Source organism: Talpa occidentalis, unplaced genomic scaffold (assembly GCF_014898055.3).
Source record: "Talpa occidentalis isolate TD23 unplaced genomic scaffold, MPIMG_talOcc4v2.1 talOcc4.2, whole genome shotgun sequence".
Taxonomy (NCBI): domain Eukaryota; kingdom Metazoa; phylum Chordata; class Mammalia; order Eulipotyphla; family Talpidae; genus Talpa; species Talpa occidentalis.
This window is the reverse complement of record NW_023602073.1, coordinates 56,405,043-56,418,038: the sequence shown is the minus strand read 5'-3', so window position 1 is coordinate 56,418,038 and position 12,996 is coordinate 56,405,043. Positions and strand designations below refer to the sequence as shown.

Below are 12,996 nucleotides of genomic sequence, written 5' to 3'. Positions count from 1 at the left end.
TGTGGGGTGTGAGAGGATTCACAGACAGAGTGGGGTGAAGATCAGACTGACTGAAATGCACTGCTGAGGGGAGCAGCGGGCGAGGCAGGAGAGGTCTGCTGCGCCATGTGGGCTGCTCCCTGGCCTGCAGGGATCGAACTCGTGCTGCAGTGGCTGGCGACAGCTTGATAGCACTGAGACTTCAACTCCTGCGCCACCAGGAAGACCCACCCCTTTTTTTCTTGTGGCCTGGCTGCCATCAAGGCTGAGTTTATCTTCAGGTCCCCACTCACTCCCTCCTGAAGGTCACAGCCCTACTACTTTACTCTTCCTGCTAAGTGCCCAATGGAGGAGGCCCGCAAGGGAAGTCTGCCCTGGTTTCCTCATCACCTTTGCTAGCTTAACTTTCTTCCTTCCGTCATTCACTCGACAGATGTGTTTAGGCCATGAGAAAAGAGTAGAAACAAAGATCTTGGCCTCACCTCAGGTCAGACTCCTTGTTTTTATTTTGGGATCTTTTCTTCTTAGTCCATGTGGATTGAGTGGAGCTGACCCCCTGCCCCCGGCTTAGAGGGGCACAGGACCCCACCCTCACCAAACCCATCAACAGCAGAGCTGTGAAGAGGTGCTCTCTCCTGTGGAATTTTCCAGCAAGTAGAAGGAAAGCCTGGGTGGCAGGGGCTGGGGGGGGGGGGCATCCCTGCCTGCTGAGAGTGAAGCCAAATCAAAGGCATCCAGATAGGCCTGATGAATGTCTGGATCCAGCTGTATCTGAAGCGTCAGACTCTTAATTGACTTCAACCAGTAAATTTACTCTCCCTTTTTATTTTGCTTAAGCTAGCTTGAATACAGTTTCTAGAACTTAAAATAATTAATACAAGGGTTTAGGAGATCACCCCTCCATGGGTATTTGAACTTAAATAAAGGAACTCTTGAGATGCAGATGTATTTAAACCCCAAAAGAATAAGCTAATGGAAAGAATACATGAGAATATTTCCACTTGGCCTGCCCCTCTCTCAGGAGCCAGGGCAGGGCCTCCTTTCCCCAATCTCTGGCTCACTCATGACTCACAGACCCACTCTTTCTCCACCAGACCCACCTCAGACTCTGGGGCCACACCCCAGCTCCCCGGGGACAGTCTGCCTGCAGAGCCCAAACACTCCCTCAAACAACACATTTGCTCCCACTCCCACGAGCCCACTCCTCTTCATTGTCCTTAACCTATTCTCCCTGCCCTGACCTTTCCGCCACATCCAGCCTGGCAGGGGCACTCTGTGTTCCTGCTTCCCACCCCCGCCGCCCTCTTGGCCACTGCTATGTTACCACCCTCACATTGTCTTCCAAGCTCCAGACCTTCCCTCTTCCATCCATTCATGGACCAGCTGCTAGGAGCTCATTGTAAACACAGGCTTTTATTTACTTATTTTTTTTGAGACAGACTTCCTTTTTGGTCTCTAATCTTCTGGTAGAGTGCTGCAGTCTGGTGGGACTTCTCTGAATGCCCCAGATGGGAAAAACAGGAATTCTGGGAAGAGTGTCTGAGAAGGCAGAAGCTGTGGGTCCAGTAGCCTGCAGAGGGAGCTGGGAACCCAGAGTCATCTTGGAGACCCCCCGGTGGGTGGATGTCATGTCCCACCCAGAGATGTCATGTCCCACCACCTACTGCAGGCTAGATTTAGCTGGACCTTATTGGGCCCCATACAGCGCTCTACCCTGCTAAGGGTTGGATGGCTGACATCCTCACGACATGTGGGGAAAATGTGAGGCCCAGAGGAGCCCACCAGGGATAGCTCTTACCTTCCTAAGAGGCCGTCTCAGCAAAGGTGAGTTCTTTGTCACGAGCAGAGGTGCAGGGAGGAGGTACAGCTCAGAATGACCAGGGTGGACACACCTACCCCACCTTCAATGACTGAAATTTAATTTCTGAAAAGCCTGCCCTGGGATGAAAAGCCATAAAATGAAAAAATTTTTTCATTAATTTTAAACAAAAAACGATGGTGCATGCTCTCCCATGCCAAGATACCGGATTTCTCACAGACAGGAAAACACAGCAATTGGACAAGGAAAACAACAACCTGAAATTAAATACCATAGTTTGTGACTCAAGTGCAATGTGATGGAGGTTTCCTTTTCCCACATGGGAGGGTGACATCCCTGAGGAGGTTGGGGGCTGGTGTCTCCCAGGACAGACTTTCAGGCAGCGCCTTTGGGGCTCACGGTTATCTTGCACTGAAAAATAGAGTTATAGCAGAGAAAAATCACTTCAGGGCAAAGTAAAGACTTACCAGAGCGCCTTTCAAGCAGATGGAAAATTGCTTCACAGGCAGCACCCCGAGGAGTCGTGGTAGACGCCCCCTCTTCCTGCACTGCTCGGCGCATGATAACAAAGCAAACAGTTGGGTCCATGCAAACATGGCCTGCGACTCAGCTGTCCTCCCGACGGCCAGCTCCGCCTGGACGCGGCAGAGGCCAGCAAGCAGATGGAGAGCCTGCCTTTGTCTGAAACCCTAAAGCAGAAATCTCAGAACTATTTTATAGAGGCATGTTTTTTTATTTATTTATTTGTTTGTTCGTTTGTTTTGTTTATACATTCACTGGGTACAGTCAGAAGCGCGGGAGGGTGAGAGAATTCACCAGAGCCAGAGCGGGGAGCAGAGCAGGCAGAAGGACCGAAGTACACTGCTGAGGGGAGCAGCGGGCGGCAGGAGAGGTCTGCGCACCATGTGGGACCCTCCTCCAGTGGCCGGGGAGCAGCCGGGGATCGAACCGGCGCTGCAGAGGCTGCGTGCAGCTTCGCAACCCAGCGCTCAACCGCTGCGCCACCGGGGAGGCCCCTCAGAACTATTTTAAAGTGTATTTTAGTGGGTCTAGGGGGGACATGTTTTTATAACAATAAGGGGGGGTATTCTCTGAAAAGTTGTATGATATTTCAAGCGTCAGTAGGGCCCTGAGTCTCCAAGTGTAGAGCCTGAGGCAAGGGTCTGTGTGTTCCCAGAACCTGCTCAGGTTCCCATCCTTGCGAGTGGGGCCCTCTGTCTCTCCCGGGGGCCCACTGGAGAAACAAGTTGGGACAAAAAGCCAACCCTTGAGATGGCAAAGGGCCTTCACCCAGGAATCCAGGAGCAACAGAGCTGGAGCTGAAGCACTTAGTTTTCTCTCTAGCCTGTACCCAGTCACCCCTTCCTCTCCTCAGCAGAGGCCCTAGAGAAGGAAAGACCCCATGAACAGGGTGGAGGTTGAGTATTTATGAGATTCAAACCCCAATAGGGACTGTGACTCTGTAATCACATGGGCAGGGACAAAGTTGGCCCCCCTCCTATCCCCTACCCCCTGTGTGACGCCTGCTGTTTGCCGGGGCCTGGTGTCCAGTTCCCCGATTTTATGGCAACAGAACCCGGGTTTACTTTGAGAACTGCCCCGCCCCCATGCTTGGTCATGCTGCCCGGACAGGATTGGCTCCCCTCCGCCCCAGGGGCGGGGCCTGATGCGTGCAGCCCAAGAGTGAAGCCCCCAGCCTTGGGACTTGGTCCACACCCAGAAATTCAAGGCAGTGAGACGCAAGGATGTCGGAGGATTCTGGGAATGGGGTCCCTCTGCTTTCTGCAGAATTGCCAGCGGAGTTGTACGCACTGTCACACCATCCTGTGGGGGACGACAGGGCAATGTTAGGATGTTTGACACTGTAGTGGGGTGCTGGATCTAGCTTCGCCTGAAAGATAACTTTGAAGTTGTAAAGATTATGGCTTTTCAGGCAGTGTTCTCTGTTCCTTGCAGTGCACATATTCCTCACGGATGCTCCTGGCCTCGGCTCTAGAGTCTCTCCCCTGGGGGACAGAAAGGAGAGACCCACCACCGGGGCCAGAGGGGCCATCAGCACAGCCAGAGTCCTGTAGAGCCTCCGCCTACTTGGGGCCCCTCTCAAAGCTGGAAGCTTGCAAGTGGCTTAGCAAAAGTATCAGAAAAGTTGATCTTTTGGCAGCTTCCAAAATCCAAAGAAGGCCACCAAGCGTTGTGCCTCCTTTTCAGAGGTAAGGGGTTCAAGTTGCAGCAAATTCTCCTTCAGTTTGAAGAAAGGACGCTATTCCCTCTCCCCCCACCCCCCCACACAGTGGTTTCTCCTTCTGAGGTTTCAGTTAACACTGTGAACCGTGGATGGAAAATATTGCGTATAATAAGCTATACAATACGCTATTTTGAGAGAGGCCACATTCATGTTACTTTTATTTCAGTGTATTGTTATGACTGCTCTATTTTATTGTTAATTTATTGTTGTTAATCTCTCACTAATTGCCTAATTTATAAGTTACACTTTACCGCAGGTAAGTAGGTATAGGAAAAGACATCGGATATATACAGGGGTCGGAACTATCCTCAATTTCAGGCATCTGCTGGGGGTCTTCGGTTGTATCACTCAGACAACAGACCTGTGGGTTCCTCCCTCTGGTGCCAAATCCAAATCTGTCCCACATGTATCTAGTGGAGACATCTGGGGCGCTCGACTCCCTTCTTGTCAGCCCCCAGCAATTTTCTGCTATCTATTCAGAGCACAGGGCCCTTGTCAGAGTGGTGACTGAGGGATGGGGTGGCCCAGGCTGTGGGAGGAGGTAGACAGCCAGCACCCCAAAGGCAGGGCAGTAATATTCCACTACTGTCCTGGTCAGGTGCCCGCAAACTGCTTTTGGTGTTTTCTATTCTCAGATGAAGTACATTCCATATTCCAGAAAAGGATCTGAATACTAAGCACCAAGGTTGAATTCATTTGCTCTGCCAAGGAGACCACATCTGGATTAGCAGCTGCAAATGGAGTCACCTCCGACTGAGTTTACAGTGTATCATTGTTTGCTAAGTTTCAGCTACTTTTCAGGGTAGCTGAATGTGGGACAGAATGGGGTGCATCAGGATCATCACAACTCCATCTTCCATGTGTTTGGTGGCAGTGATTTGTCCCCCCAGGTTGCAGCCTTGCATCTGGTTCACTGTGTTTGTAGGTAGCAGGGGCGTCCGTGATTTCCTCCTGGCCCTTCCTGTTGAAATGGGCCCTAGTCTTCTGGCTAGGAAGCTGAGGTGGGTTTTCTATCACCCACAAGACCCTGGATTTCCTCTCAGGAACTTGTCAGTAAGCTCTGACTGGGGTTGAGGTTCCCCTGACTCAGGTGGGTACACAGTTACCCTTGAGCTCCTGAAGTGCTGCTGAGACCTCCAGACAAGGGTGGAATCCTCAGGGGTTGGAGTTAGTGCAGTAATCATCTAATCATCCCCTGTACTCTCCCATACTCAGCAACCCGGGTCAAGGGCAGCAGCTTCCCTTGGGGGATCTTCTATGGAAGACGCATCACAATCTCCCTGTGCTGTTGTAGCAGGATCCTGCCTGAAGGCTCTGCTCAGCCCTGCACTGGAAAGGTTCTGGGTCCCAATCAACCCTGCGCTGGGATCCTGTTGCAGCTACAGGGCTCTAGAGAGCCCATTATTCACCAGACTTAGAGGATTTTGGTTGTAGAACCAGGTGGGACCTCAGTGGGAAGCTTATTTCATTCCACAGGACCCTTGATCCATTACCCAAGGCTCTTTGTCCCCAGATGGCTTGGGGTAGCCCCAGGCCAGCAGGCTCTGCCTATGAGATGATGGCCACACCCTCCATTTCCCTGGGCTGGGCCATCGAAGCTTCTCCCATCCACCTGAAGATCATAGCAACAGCCATCCTTTTGCCAGGATTCTGGACTACAACAGAGCCCATTTTAAAGACTTAGGAAGTAATGGTCAATGCAGGTTTGATGGGTTTGCCTGTGGCCATGAAAATGCACACGGCCCACAGCACACCCCTGGCTGCGGAGTGCGTCACTGACCGGAGGCCCTGCTGCTGCTCTCCTACTCTAGACGCTGGATTGGTGTCCCAGACACTCTCCCAGGCTGCACGCAGCTGACTGGGCCTGGCAAGGATAGCCCAGGGGGACCAGGCCTGTGGGGTTCCTCTCACTGGACTTTGGCTCCAGGCTGACTTTCCATTGGCCTTGCTGGAACTTTCTACAACGACACTGCTCTCTGACACTCTGCTTCCCCTTCCTTCCTCCGTCCTTCCCAGTGGTCACATATAGGTCATCGGACAGCCTGGCCCTCTCCTCCCTCCCTACCGGCCTTCACAGCATGTACTAACGTCATCTTGGTGTCTGCTTCCCGGGGAACTTGAGCTCAAACATTTCATATCTTAAGTTAGATAAGAGATTTGTGGATGTTAGTGACATTATTCTTCAGAGCTTTTGTGTATAACAATTGTGTTACTAATTATTTGTTGCTAAAGAGACAAAATTATGACCCTGTCTCATGAAAAGCATCCTCAAAAGGAGAGGGGAGGGAGAGTCCCCTGGCATTGATGTGGGTTGATAGAGCCATCCAGCGTGGCTGTCTCTAGCTGTTTGCCTTCGTTCCTCTAATTATGCCAGGGATTTTCTGGTGCTTTTTTTTTGCCAATTATAATGGATCATCATTTGGTCCAGGTTCCCAAGAGAGGCTTCTGCAAAATGTCAGAACTTCTGCCAACTGCCTGGGAGAGCACCCTGAGTGAGAAATTTCTGGTGACTACACCCATGTCAATAAACGCAGCCCAGTCCACATTTATATCCCTCTGTTTGATCAAGGCGCTCTCAAAATCCATTTCCACACGTCCTCCTCCTACCTGTGAAATATAAATCAGTGACTCCGGCAGTTCTTTCTGGGAGTAACTCTTCTCTCCATCGCGCATTGTGTCATCAGGACCACATGGGGTCTGGATCCTGAATAGTCTGGGAGCAACAGGGATTTGATGGAACTCAAGGGTAGGCAGAAGCTACTGGAGCTCGAGGGGTCCCCTGAGTCCACAGAGTCTTCCCAGAAGTCACCGTACCAACGGGATACTCATGTTCTGACCAGTGCCCTCCCTTTCACTGAAGGGACTTAGTGAGGTTGTGAATTCAACTGACACCGTAATTCAGTAACTTCAAAATCAATCTCTAAGTTCAGTCTTCAGCAATTTCAACTCCGTGGCTATATGCAATAAAAGATTCTTTCAGCATGGTCATATAATGGCCCTGAATTTTATTCTGTGCCTTGAGGCGAACATTTTGATTTGAGTCTGTCATTTTTCTTGCTTTAAATTATCCAGTGTTAGGAACAACCATCCAGCCTGTGGTCCCAGCATTCCTCATCCTTTATAAATTGGCCCATGGCAGCTGCGAGTCTTTCACTTTCCATTGGCACATGATCCCAGGTGATGGAAGGGGGTAACATAATTAGCTGCTTGCCACCGTGGACCATTGGCAACCACTTTTCTGTCCAATAATGTGAACTAGAGTCCTGCTGATTTTGGCCCCATGAATTTATGAAAACCAATTTCAAGTAACTTGTGTATCCCTAAGGGTGTTCCATGAACCCCGCTCCTGGTACTAATTTCTGAAGCAGGCTTATTTGGTTACAAACACCAGAAATTGATTCTGAAAAAGTTAAGAACAGGGGATTTATGAAAGTGGTAGTGAGGAAGGTCCCAGAATGGAAGGAGAAGCTAGACTATAGTCCTCAGGATCGACAGGACCCAGGGCAGCTGGGGAAGTGAGTAGCATGGACCACCTTTCTGGGGTATAGAGATGCCCCCCCCCCCCTTACCACCTCCATCCCTGTGTGTCTTCATTAGAGATGCAGATTCTGGAGAGAGAGTCTGATTGGACTAGACTGGATCACAGACCTAACTCTATGTGAAGGACATGTGGAGGTGATTGGCCACTACCCAGAAACAACACGGGGTCAGGGAGGCTGTGGGCCCCCCACTCCTACCCTAAGACAAGATCTTGAGTTGACAAAACCCACTTGGGGATTCTCCACACCATTTCCTTGCAGTTCTGAGACTTTTCACATTCTGTTCCCCTCTTCCTGGAGACTGTTCACCTGTAGGCCTTGGCATACTTGTCACCCCCCGTAGGAAGATTCCATGAGGTTCCGCATCTGGGACACATGCCCCCTCCTCAGGGATTCCATGCTCCTTACCTGCCTGTACTGTAGTTGCCTGTTTACATGTCTTCTCTCTTACTGGATCGTGAACTCAATGATAGTGGGGATTAAGTTGGTTTGTTGTAATTCCCAATTTGGTACAGTTCATGGCACATAGTAGGTCCTTAATAACTATTTGTTACACGAATAAATAATAAAGAGTTGACTCTTACACACACTTGTTACCTCCCTCTGGCCTTTGGTTTTCTTACTCATAAAATGCAGGGTAGCGGCTTGTCTTCTTCAAGGCTAGTCTGATGGCCATAAATAGAAACCCACTCGAGGGGCCTCCCCTGGTGGCACAGCTGTTGAGCGCTGGGCTGTGAAGCTGCCCACAGCCTCTGCGGCGCCGGTTTGATTCCCCAGCCTCCGGGAGAGGGTCCCACATGGTGCGCAGACCTCTCCTGCCGCCCGCTGCTCCCCTCAGCAGTGTACTTCGGTCCTTCTGTCTGTTCTGCTCCCCGCTGGTGAATTCTCTCACCCTGTGCTTCTGACTGTACCCAGTGCTTGTATAAATAAATAAATAAAAACCTTTGGGGAAAAAAAAAATCTCCCTTTCCTTATAAAAAAACAAAACAAAACAAAACCCACTCAAGAGGCCTCCCTGGTGGCGCAAGGGGTTAAGTCTCAGCATTATCAAGCCATCGCCAGCCACTGCAGCCTGAGTTCAATCCCTGGCCAGGGAGGTGACCCACATGGCACAGCAGACCTCTCCTGTCTCGCCCACCGGTCCCCTCAGCAGTGTATTTCAGTAGATCTGTCTGTTCTGCTCCCCATTTCTGGCCTGCACCCAGTTCTTATATGCATAAATAAATAAAAATAAATCTTAAAAAAAAAGAAACCCACTCAAGCTAGCTCCACATAGTGGGGGTATTTTGAGGAATCAGGGCATCTCGCAGAATTCAGTGGCTTCAATGAGTAGCTGGCCCTGGGGCTGGAAAGCACACACTCCCTTTACCCCGTTCCTTCCCTGGGGCCCTCAGTCTGCCTCTGCACTCCAGGTTCCTACACCTCCTCTCTGTTCACGGGCGACATCATCTCTTCAGCCACCCGCCTTTGGACCTTCCAGATCCAGGCTAGGATCACGAGACCAGTCTCCGGGGTGCAATTTCTCACATATGCCATTGACAAGGAGTGTTCTCAGGGCCAGCACTGTGGAAGGAGCGGGAAGGGTGCAAGAGTGAAGAGAGGGAGAAGTCAGGGTGGGATTCCATCCCTACATGTCTTCAGCTGACCCCCTGGGAGGCTCTGGGCCTGGGAAGGGGTAAGGGGACCATTAGTCATTGGATGTGGGTTTCCCAGAAAAGAGGTCATGACCTTGGGGAAGGCAGCTCTCTTCAGCGGAGGTGATCTTAGACGGGGTGACTGCTTCGGCATCTGGGGGACATGCCCTTCATTCCTAAAGGGTGACCTGGGTAGAGCACTGTAGGATAAGTAAAGTATCAGGCTTTTTTGCCCTCCCGCCATTAGATTAAATGCATGCCTGATGGCGGACACCTGGAGGAGGGTGTGGGCATAGGTAGGCGGGATTCACCTGGGTTGCGAGACTGAGCTTATAAGGGCAGCATCAGAGGAAGACAGGGAAGAGAATGAACAGAGGAGAGAACAAGCTAGGGAGAATGAGAATGCCGGAGAGCCCAGGAAGAGTGAAGATTCCTGGGGGCTCAGGAGGCCTGCCAGCCTCCCGGCCCCCCTTCCTGCCGTGTACCCGGCAGAATCTCAATAAAACCCTGAAAAAGCCACTGAGGGCTCCAGGACTCTCCTTTAACCTATCTGCGTGAGTTGGAGAAAACCTGCTCCATCCCTTCCTGCCATTACAAGCACCATAAAACTCTCCTCAAGAGACCAAGTTCCAGGTTTGGCTCACATTTGTGAGAAAGAACATGACTGGCTCTTGGTAAGGTTTCCAGTCTAAAGCTAAGGAGCTCTGTCAGGCCACTGCCAAGTTCCATGGGACCAACAGCCCTTCATATCGGGCTGGGAGGGCACCGAGGAGAGGGCGTACCGAGGAAGGCCTCCAAGTGTGTCCCCTGCAAATTCAGTGCAGGTGGGACAAGCTGCTAAGATCAGGAGCTCTGCAGCCCAACTGCTTGTGTTTGACTCTTATTATGCAGTAGTGCTTTAGGCAGGAACAGAAAATGATGGTAGGAGGCTTAAGCAAAGGAAGGGCTTATTTGACTCATCCAAGAACAAATATGGGAGAAATAATGTAGTATTGAGCAGCTTCAGTCCCTCAAAGAGATCACCGGAGAGCTGGGATCTTGCTATTTTCCTGCTCCATCATGATTAGCATGTTGATTTCCTTCTCATGGTCATAAGGTGGCTGCTGCAGGTCCCCAAGGGTACCTACCCTTGAAAAGGGAAGGGGAGGGGCAAAGGGGAGGGGAAAGTGTTCTCCTCTAACTAGGCTTTATCTTTTTATTTGTAAAGGAACGGATGCTCCAAGGATTTTCACCTCTTGCTCATTGGCCAAAATTGTGTCATGTCACAAGGCTGCTCCTAAGAGCAAGGGAAGCAGGGAATGTAAGCATTTCAGTTTTTTAGTCGTAGAGTAAAGGAAGAGAAAAGAGGCCTGATAATAGGTTTTGGATGGTTCACCCACTATGTGTGTCACCAACCACTTACAGCCTGTGTGACCTCGGACAAGTCATTTAACCTCTCTAGTCGCAGTGTCTCCATCGACAGAATGAAGTGAATCATAGTGTCTGTATCTTTCGGTGAGTTCATGCAACAGCACCTGGTATATGGAAACTTTCAATAAATGTTAGCTGGTATTATTATTACTCTGATGATCAGAATTCCAGCGGTGGCATCTGAGGCACAGAGGTGGAGTGTGGAGCGAGGCATCTGTTACGCTCCTATCCTGTGAAGTTCCTGCTTGAAAAGCATGGTTGATTGAGGTGAATGATGTGATGTGTCCTATGGAGGCAGGTAGGGTCAGGATTTGGTCTCAACTGGAAACGTTTGGAGAATATGAGAGAGGATTCCTAGGGTTTAGGACATAGCGGGGTGTGGGCATCTCCCTATCTTCTGGTAGACCTCAGCTAAGGGGCTGGGACAGCTCATTGGGGATGGGCGACAGGGGGCATGAGACAGGCCGGCTGGATCCCCTCTGGCTGGTGACATTTCATTTTAAGGAGTGAAATTGGGTCCTGGGGCCCTAATGCCTCATTTCTTCTTTACTGTTGGGGAATCAGAACAAATCGATTGTGAGCAACTTTAATAAATTGATTCAATTTAGTGAACAAAAAAGGCAAAAGAGAGGGAAATATGTATTGCTTCCAGCCATTGGGCCAGTGGTTAATCTCAGCTTCATAACTCTGTCCCAGTGGTGGCTTAAATAATTAAGTGGAGTGTGGGCTGGCTAAATGATGCCTCTTCCCCACGCTAGCATATTTGGGGGTGGGGGGAGTGGGGAACCAATAGTCCATGTGGCCAGAGCGCTCTACTTTCCAAGGGTAGGTGCCCTTGAGGACCTGGGGATGATGTGGGGTGAGGCACTCAAGTGGGCCCAGGGAGGACCTGAACATACCCCCTGTACTCCTGCCTACAGCCCCCCTCCCGCAGCTGCACACCGTCACCTGTGCACCACCCCCTAGCACGCAGCACGCTCTCACATGCAGGCCCACCGCAGCTGCTTCCCACCCTAGCTGGAGAAATTGACCTGGCCTCTTGCCACTCCCAGCCTCAGTTTCCCCATCAATAATGTAGGCATTGGAATAGGCCTTTGAGGGCCTCCAGGTAAGTGGTGGAAGCTCTTTGTGAACCGCGTAGGCCTTTAATCCAGGCTCACCTGGGCTTATTTTCACACCTCTTGCTCCCCTGGCGCTTGCATTGCACCTGTTCCCAGAAAAGGCCCCAGTTCCTGATGACCTGGCTGCACGTGTCCTGTGCCCTCTCCCAGATGACCTGCAGTGTGACTCTCTAGAGCAGGCCCCTTTCCCAGGCCCCTGGCAGAGGGGTTCAGAGCCCAGATCTGGAGCCCACTGCCTACATTTGTGTGACATTGGGCACGTTACTTAGCCTCTCTGTACCTCAGTTTCCCCATCGATCAACAGGCTGTTGTGAGGGTTCATTGCACATGTAAAGCAAGTAGCACTGTGCCTGGTCAACAGTGAGTACACCTGAGTGTTAGCCCTTGTGGGGGCAGCATCCAGTTGCTAGGGAGAATGAGGAGGTCCCCTGGGTCGGACAGGACTTCTCAATTATGGCCGCATTCTAGAAGCCCCTGAAACACTACATATTAACAGGCATAACAAAGCCCATCTGTGACCATTTAAAGCAGGATCTCTGGGTATGGACAGGATATCAGGATTGCCAAAATTCTCCAGCGATTCTGCGCAGGGCTGAGAACCACTGGATAGGATGAAGCATGACTTCTGGAAGACTTCCTGGAGGAAGAGGTAGAAGAGGGGAGGGGATGAGGTGATGGAATAGCTGCGGATGGGGAGGGGCTCTGAGGCCCAGTCGGTCTTCTACTGTCTACCTGCCGCCCCACCCTCCTAGCCAGGACACTGGCTCCTCCCAGCTGCCTCTGCTTTTCCGCTTCTGTCTCCTGGGGCCCCTGCGCTCCAGCTGGCGCCTGCCTCGTTAATAAAGGCAGATTGCTGCTCAGCTCGTCCCCAGCACTCCTGACGGGGCCATTAATATTCCAGGGAAGATTAACTCCCCCTCTGCTCCCTCCCTTGCAGCCACTGGGCCCTGCCTGACAGATGAGGGCCTCTGGCTCAGACAGAGATGGTGTTGGAACCTGGGTAGGGGGCTGCCTGAGATCACCTCTGGCGCTTAGGCCCAATCCTCACTCTGCTGCCTCTTCTAGGTTTTGCCTGTAAGAAAGCAAATAGGAAAGCAAGGTGAGAGAGGGGAGAGAGAGAGAGTAGAGGCGGGTTCAGTCCTGTGGAGTTTTAGGGGATCTGATTCAGTCCTTTTGTGAGAATGCAAGTAACCTATGCAGTCACCAGACGGGAGTGGAACCCGGGACTCCTGACCCCTAACTCAGTGAC

The 12,996-nt window shown here is 51.2% G+C and overlaps 1 long non-coding RNA gene across 2 annotated transcripts in view; it reads left to right on the top strand.

The window, feature by feature from the left end:
- The window catches only part of LOC119252355 (uncharacterized), a 38,717-nt gene extending 31,604 nt beyond the window's left edge, over window positions 1-7,113 (top strand). The window contains exons 3-4 of one of the 2 annotated variants that reach the window (XR_005126796.2): window positions 3,755-4,008; window positions 6,472-7,113. This is a non-coding gene — a long non-coding RNA (uncharacterized LOC119252355). Of the gene's footprint in view, window positions 1-3,754; window positions 4,009-4,678; window positions 5,069-6,471 lie in introns of those variants that run through there. The other variant, XR_005126795.2, reaches the window with a different exon arrangement.
- The last annotated feature ends 5,883 nt before the right edge of the window (window positions 7,114-12,996 follow it).